The sequence below is a fragment of the Sorex araneus genome, chromosome X (genome assembly GCF_027595985.1).
Source record: "Sorex araneus isolate mSorAra2 chromosome X, mSorAra2.pri, whole genome shotgun sequence".
NCBI lineage: Eukaryota > Metazoa > Chordata > Mammalia > Eulipotyphla > Soricidae > Sorex > Sorex araneus.
Genome location: NC_073313.1, coordinates 79,824,010 through 79,831,747, shown reverse-complemented (window position 1 = coordinate 79,831,747; position 7,738 = coordinate 79,824,010).

Here is a 7,738-nt window from a genome sequence, read left to right as displayed (position 1 = left end):
AAAGAAAGAACGATTAGTGGGTCAAAGAGGAAATCAATGAGCTAAAAATTTTACTGAAAATAAATGATAATGAAGAAAAAAGTTACCAGGACATATGGTACACAGCAAAGACAGTGTTAAAAGAGAAGTTAATAGCAATACAAGTGTACACCAGGAAACAAGAAAGGAATGAAATAAATAACTGTATAACCAGCATAAAATGATCTACAACGGGAGCCCAAGGTAAGAAGAAGGAAGAAGTAGTAAGACTTGTATTGGAAAGTAACTAAATAGAAAGAAAAATATTTAAAAGAGTCCCAGAGCGATCAGTGAGTAGGGCGTTTATTTTGAAAGCAGCCAACCAGGGTTTGGTTCCAGCATCCCATATGGTAACAGTTCCAGAGGAAGTGATCCCTGAATGCAGAATCAAGAGCAAGCCCTGAGCACCTATGGGTGTGTGTTGGATAACGCTGGGTTGTCCTTGCTGCTCCCCAGGGAGCTGAAGGTTTATTGAGCCACTCCCACAATAGTGTTACTGAGACACACCAAATTCCATCAGGCACTAATAATTCTAAATTGCTTTGCTCTTTCCTTTATGTCATTTGTGTGGTTTATTTAGCAATGTCCTTTTTGTATAGACACAGGAAGATAATTGATGCTTTGTTATATAACATGGGAGCTAACTGACTCCAAAACGATATTTATTGCTGGGCATCCATATTTATTTGACTTAAGCCTCAGTTGCCCTTAGTTCCTAGCACTCCAGAGCAGGATTCTGACGAGGGACTGGATGGACCCAGGGCAAGCTGTGAGCTATCCTGTCATCGAAATAGGCCAGACCAAGAGCCATAATACTTAAATGTAATTTAAGAGCACGGTTATGGACAAACTCTGTCATGACCCAAAAAGAGGTAGCTGAATAAGGACCCTGCTGGGTCTAGAAAAGACTAACCTGCCCTGAGGACTGTGGTATGGAACATATAGTGAGACATTCCCAGGAAGAGCCAAACTTCAAGCTTAATATATTTCATACTGTGCTCATACAAAATGACATTGCTAGAAATATTATCTCTGTATCACTGTTGTCCCATTGCTCACTGATTTGCTAGAGCGGATGCCAGTAATATCTCTATCTGTCCCTGTTGCGTTCAGGGTCAGGGGAATGAGACCCATTACTGTTACTGCTCTTGGCATATCAAATATGCTACGGGTAGCTTGCTAGGCTCTGTTGTGTGAGATTCTGCATAGCTCTCTTCCGGAATTTTTGTTTTATAGTCTATGGATCTTGACCATTAATGAGATTACATGGCATCAGGGATGGTTTGTGGGTGTGGCTGCCAAGCTACTGGAAAACAGGGGACCAAGGTGGAGGAGGCCCAGTTTCGATCCGAGGAGGCTTGGAGATCTCAGCCCTGGGTCCCACATACCTGGGTTCCTCTGTCAGTTCCTTCATGGGTGTGGCTTGTCCGAGCACATGGAGAGTGGCCTTGAGAATGGCTGTGGCTGATTCTGGAAGTTTTTGGCTACCGGGGCCTCTGTTTGGAGAGGGGGAGGGAAATTCAACCCATCTCCCTACAAGGTGTCACGGTGAAGACAGCCTGGCTCGGAGGCAGGAAATTCTGCAGAAATATTATAAGAAGTAAATTTACTATAACTGTTTAAATGCATTACTAGCTGAGGAAAAGAGAAAGCAATACACGCTGGATGGAATCCCACCCTTGAGCGGGATCTCCTAGTAATCTTGAGTAATCTCTATAGGTGGTAGAGTCTCTTGCCATGGCAATTGGGGGATGAAAAAGGTATTAAGAGAACCAGCGTGGAAAAGAGGTCAAACTATCACTATTTTCAGATGACGAGATACTATATTTAAAAAGCTCCAAATATTCTACAAAAATACTCCTAGTTATTTAACACTAAAGTGGCACTAACTGTACCCTAAATGGTAGGCTACATTATAAACACAGCAATCCAGGGCATTCCTGTATGTAAAGAATTAAGTAGCAGGGTAATTAAAAAGAATCAATTCCATATACATTTGTGCCTCAAAAATTAAGTAAACAGGAATCAGCTTAACAAAAAGGTGAAAAACTAATACAAAGAAAATTGCAAGTCACTACTAAAAGAAATGAAAGACATAAAGGAAGTGAAAACACAAACACTGTCCATGGATCAGAAAGATTAATATTGTCAAAATCACAATCCTTCCCATACATATTCACAATACCCGTTACATTTTCCAGAGACATAAGCCAAATCATGTTGAAATGTAGATGAGGAAATAAACACTACCTCCTACCAAATAGTTCTTTCCCTAAGCAAACTCGGGGTGGGGGAAGATACGATAGGAGGCTTGGAGTCAAAATAGATAATACAGTGGATAGGGCACTTGTCTTGCACGCAGCCAATTCAGGTTTGATCCCTTGCATCCTAATTGGTCCCCGAGCACAACCAGAAGTGATTCCTGAGTTCAGAACCAGGAGTTACCCCAGAGCATTGCCAGGTATGGCTACCCATCCCTCCAAACAACAACAATAAAAAGACTGGAGGCTTTACTTTCCTCAACTTACGTTCAAATTTTTCTAAAAGCTATAGCAATGAAGACAGTGTAGCATTAGAATAAAGACAAGCTTTTAGGCAAATAGAATCTAACTGAGAGTCCGCAGACAGATCCTCAGGTACATGGACAGTGAATATGACACAAAAGCTAAGAGTATGACATGGAGCAAGAAATGTATCTTCAACAACGTTAAGAAAACTTGTCAGCAATGTCTAGAAAAATCAGCTCAGACACCTTTATTAAAATTGCACAAAGTCAGTTAAAAATGGGTTAACTTTCTTGATATCAGACCTGAATCCATATATTATATGGATTAAAACATAGGCAGAACCCCTCATAGCATTAAATCCAGAGGTATTTTCAATAATTCAGTGTCATTAACAAAGCAAAAATAAAAATAGAGCCACATTAAATGCCATTAATTGCAGTTTTCAGTACCATAAAAGAAATAATTGTTAGAATAAAAAGACACATCACAGACTGGGAGAAAATAATTGCCTACCACTCATCTGACAAAGGGTTAATATCCAAATTATATAAAGCACTTATAAAACTCAACAATGAAAATAATAAAAAACAAATGATAAAATGAAGAGAAGAGATGAACAGACACTTCCTTAAAGATGACATGCAGATGACCAATATGAAAAATATTGTATATGAAAAAATCTTTTCCATCACTATTAGGGAAATGCTAATCAAAACAATGAGATCATCCCACACCAGTGACACCAGCACATATATAAAAGAACAAAAACAATCAATTCTTGTGTGTAAATGGGGAAAGGAACCCTTATTCATGGTTTGTGAAAATGCTGACTGGCTCAATCTCTTTAGAAAACAATATGTATACTTCTCCAAAAAAGTATTGAGCTTCCATATGGCTCAGCAATTCCACTTCTTGGCATCTTGGCAAAAGTCCCAAAAGACATTACATTTGTGGTGGGTGCACATGCAGCAATACTAAGGGCTTACTTCTAGCTCTGTGTTTAGGGATCACCCCTGACTCAGGGGACCATGTTTTGCTGGGGATCTAACCCAAGTCAGTTGTGTGCAAGCAAAGTGCCCTACTCGCTGTAATATCTCCCTGGTCCCTCCCCTAAAGACTATTTTAAGAAGAAATTCCCGTTCTTTCTTTATTGTAGAACTAGTCACAATAGCCCAAATTTGAAAAACAGCCCAAGTGCTCAAAAACAGATGCCTGGATAATGATGGAGCATTACAAAGAAAAGATTAAATTATTGCAATATGCCACGATGTGGATGAAACGAAAGGGTATCATGCTGAGTGAAGTTAGTCAGATGGAGAAAGATGGATGCATAATAATCTATCTCATTTGTGTGATATAAAGAAATGTAGTGAAGGAGAAACAATTGGCCAAAGGCAAAAGAACTGGAGCGTTTGTATACAAAACTGAGTTTATCTGAGTGGAAAGGGGGATGGGAAGTTTCCTAAAGACAATAGAGAAGGAAGTGGACACTTGGTGGTGGGTGTGGTTTTGAAAGATGTGTATGCATGAAATTATCATTAGCAGTATTGCAAAAGATAGTTCAGCAGGTAATATACTTGTCTTGTATGCAGCTGACCCAGATTTAATACCCGATATCTCATATGGCCTTCTGGGCATGGCCAGGAATTATCCCTGAGCACAGAAAAAGGAGCACTCAGCCAAAGAACACTGCTGAGTGTGCCCCGTCTAAAATCCTCCAGTATTGCATATTACAATATGAAAAGAAAAATTTGCTTGATTCCAATTTAAGCAATTTTTAAAAATACTGTGAACAATTGTTGACATCATTTTCTAATATTGTCATTGTATGAAATATATTTAATGACTTTTTACTGTCAGTATTAAGTAACATGCTAAGTAGTGTTCAATGTCATCTAAATTAATTGTAACCAACTTTCTCATGAATCAATAGCATGCAACTGAAGAAAAAATGATTACTCAGAACCCCATTTACAGGAAATAGGAGGCATAATCTCTTTTAATATTTCTAATCTTTGAGAATCCCCCTGGGATGTAAATTTGCACAGGATGGTTAAGATTCGAATGAGAGAGACAGACAGTTCTCTGGAAAGCAATATTAGGCATCATTAATAATACACTGAACAGGGTCCTTTCTATCACAACAAATGCTACCTAGCAGTGCACTTAGGTCACCATAATTGCTCTCAATTATAGAACTCTTTCCTGGTACCAGATGTCACTCTGCCCTTTCCGAATTCCATCTCTGTTCCTACAGCAAATAGGCTTGCTTGCCACAATTCTCTTTTCAAAAATGAGTTCAGTCGAAGTAGAAGAAAATAGGTTTAACTCCAAGAGCCATGCTCTTTGTGCTTGATTAATAAAAGGAAGAAAATAGGAAATGAAGGTAGAGCATGATTACTTAAGATTTTCACCGCATGTTTCTATTTTATATATCATTATAGATACAATTCAAGGAAAAACAAAATGAACCAACTAGAACTTCTTCATGGTCTGTCAGGTGTGTAGTGGTTTCTTGTTTCTTGTTTCTGGAGGAGACACATGCTATAATGTGTGCCACAGTCTAAGGTAGCCTGCTCTTCTGATACTGTTCTTATTTTTTTAACTCAGATTTCCTTCAACATGCTCACTTATATGACATAAATAAATATTTGAGTAGTTTGGGATCATAAAAAATTCTTTTCTTCCCACTTTCTCTTGTAAAGGACTGTATAATTGGAATAAATTATATTTATTTTTTATCTTGATATTACTCCAGAAATTTAAAAAATTGTTTTTGTTTTGGAGTCACACCTAGTGATGTTCAGGGATGACTCCTGGCTCTGCACTCAGGAACCATTCCAGGTGGGGCTTGAGGGACCATATAGGATGCCTAACCCAGATCATATACAAGGCAAACAATCTATCCACTGCACTATTGCTTCAGCACCCCAAATTTTTAAAAAACGATCTAATGGTTGAGATAAATACCTCATTGGCCGACCTCCATTACCTCCACTACCCAGCTACTGCCACGCTCCAGGCTGCTTTCCAGACACTCAGGCGGAACCTCACGCATGAGTGAAGCCCCACAGAAACAGGTAAAGCAGAACTTTGTGACCTTGGACTCCAGACTCAATGATACCCAGAAACAAGATCCTCTGTCTGCCTCCTCCAATCTTCAGGGCCCCAGGGATCAAACCCAGAGGCCCCACCCTACCAGCGCCAGATAAATACCTCATTGGCCAACCTCCATTATCTCCGCTACCCAGCCACGCTGCAGGCCACTTTCTGGACAGCAGAACATAAGACACTTAATACCTATTTTCCATAATTTCCGCACCATATTTGATGAGGTTCAAATAGCCCGCAGGCTACCGAGGGTATCCCGCCCGTACTGCAGAGACTGAAAGCTACCTGTGGTGTATTCGATATGCCAAAAACAGTAACAACAATGGGCCTAATTCTCCAGACACTGAAAGAGCCCCAAATAAGCCAGCATTAAAAAGGATGAGTAAGGAGAGGCTGATAAAATCTCAGGGACAAACTAGACTGCCAAAGCGAAGAGGGACTAAAATGACTGTCTGTACTTTCAACACACGTACACTGGTATTGGAAGCATCCATCGAGGACCTCATGGTGCAAGCGCAGAAGATCAAGTACCACATTGTTGGTCTGACCAAAACGAGAAGGCATCGATCACATCAGAAGAACTGTTCCTCAGAACATGGGACAACAGAGGCGTTGGTGGTGTCAGTGTCCTTGTCACCACAAACTTGGCCATGATCATTGATTCATTTGAATGCTTAACAACCTGAATCTGACCATTACGCTTGAATAGATGTGGCTCGTTGCCAGCAGTTTCTATCTTCATCGTCTATGCACCAACATCCAACTACGATGAAGAAGAAATTGAAAAGTTTGACATGGAGCTTGAGAAGTTCTATAAAGAAGACCACACCTTCTATAAGATCATTGTCGGTGATTTTAATGCCAAGATAGGACCAAGAAGGTCACCTGAAGAACTCTGCATCGGGAACGGTGGCCTAGAATGGATCAGACAGGATGAGAGACTGTCTGAGGTCATCATGTTGACCAAGACCATCCACGGTAACTCACAGTTCCAGAAAGTTGAATCTAAACGTTGGACATGGGAGTCTCCCCGTGAACAGATCCACAACGAAATTGACCACATCATATTCAATTGACGGTTTTGCCTGACCGATGTTGCTGTTGTCCCAAAATTCCAAACAAGATCGAACCACCATCTCCCTCATGCAAAATTCTACTTCACAGAGCTGGGAGAAAGGACTGCAAAGTTTAATTTTAAGAAGAGAACCCCCGGGGCTGGAGCAATAGCACAGCAGGTAGGGCGTTTGCTTTGCACGCAACCGACCCGAGTTCGATTCCCAGCACCCCATATGGGACCCCTGAGCACCACCAGGGGTAATTCCTGAGTGCAGAGCCAGAAGTAACCCCTGTGCATCGCCGGGTGTGACCCCCCAAAAAAGAAAAGAACCCCTAGAATGACCACCAACTGGGAGCTCTTTGGCATTATTGTGGCAACGTGGGAAGATGCCATCATTAACAACATCGATGAGGAATACAATCAACTGGTTCAGCACCTCCATGAATGCGTGAGAAATGCTGAGAATGGAAAAGCCACAGACTGACGCCTGTCTTTGGAAACTCTCAAGATCATTCGCCAACATGGTTTGCCATGAGCCCCAGGCAATCACTAGTTAAAGTCCGAGTTCGCAAAGCTGTGCAGAGAAGCTATAAAGGAAGATCTCAAGAGAGAAGAATAGCAGTGTTGGCTAATGCAGCAGAATCCAGGAAAAGTATTCTCAACGCTCGCCTGTCCTTCTCCAACTATAAGACCAAGATGACTGCCCTCCTACGTCCTGATGGATCTATCACATCTTCCAGAAAGGCAATGGAGAGGATTATTCACAACTTCTACTCAGATTTCTTCGAAAGCCACGTCCACCTGCCCACACCCAAATTTCTCAGGACGGATATGTCATTCCCAAGGTCCTCCCTTCCAAAATCCGACACGCCATTTCATTGGTAAAGATGCATACAGCACCTGGTCCAGACAAGGTCAGACCCGAATACCTGAAGAATCTGCTGCCAGTACTTGCCAATACACTGGCTCTGCTCTTCACACGTTACCTGTCTATATGCAAGGTTCTGTCTCAATGGAAAACCAGCAGTACCGTTCTATTGTACAA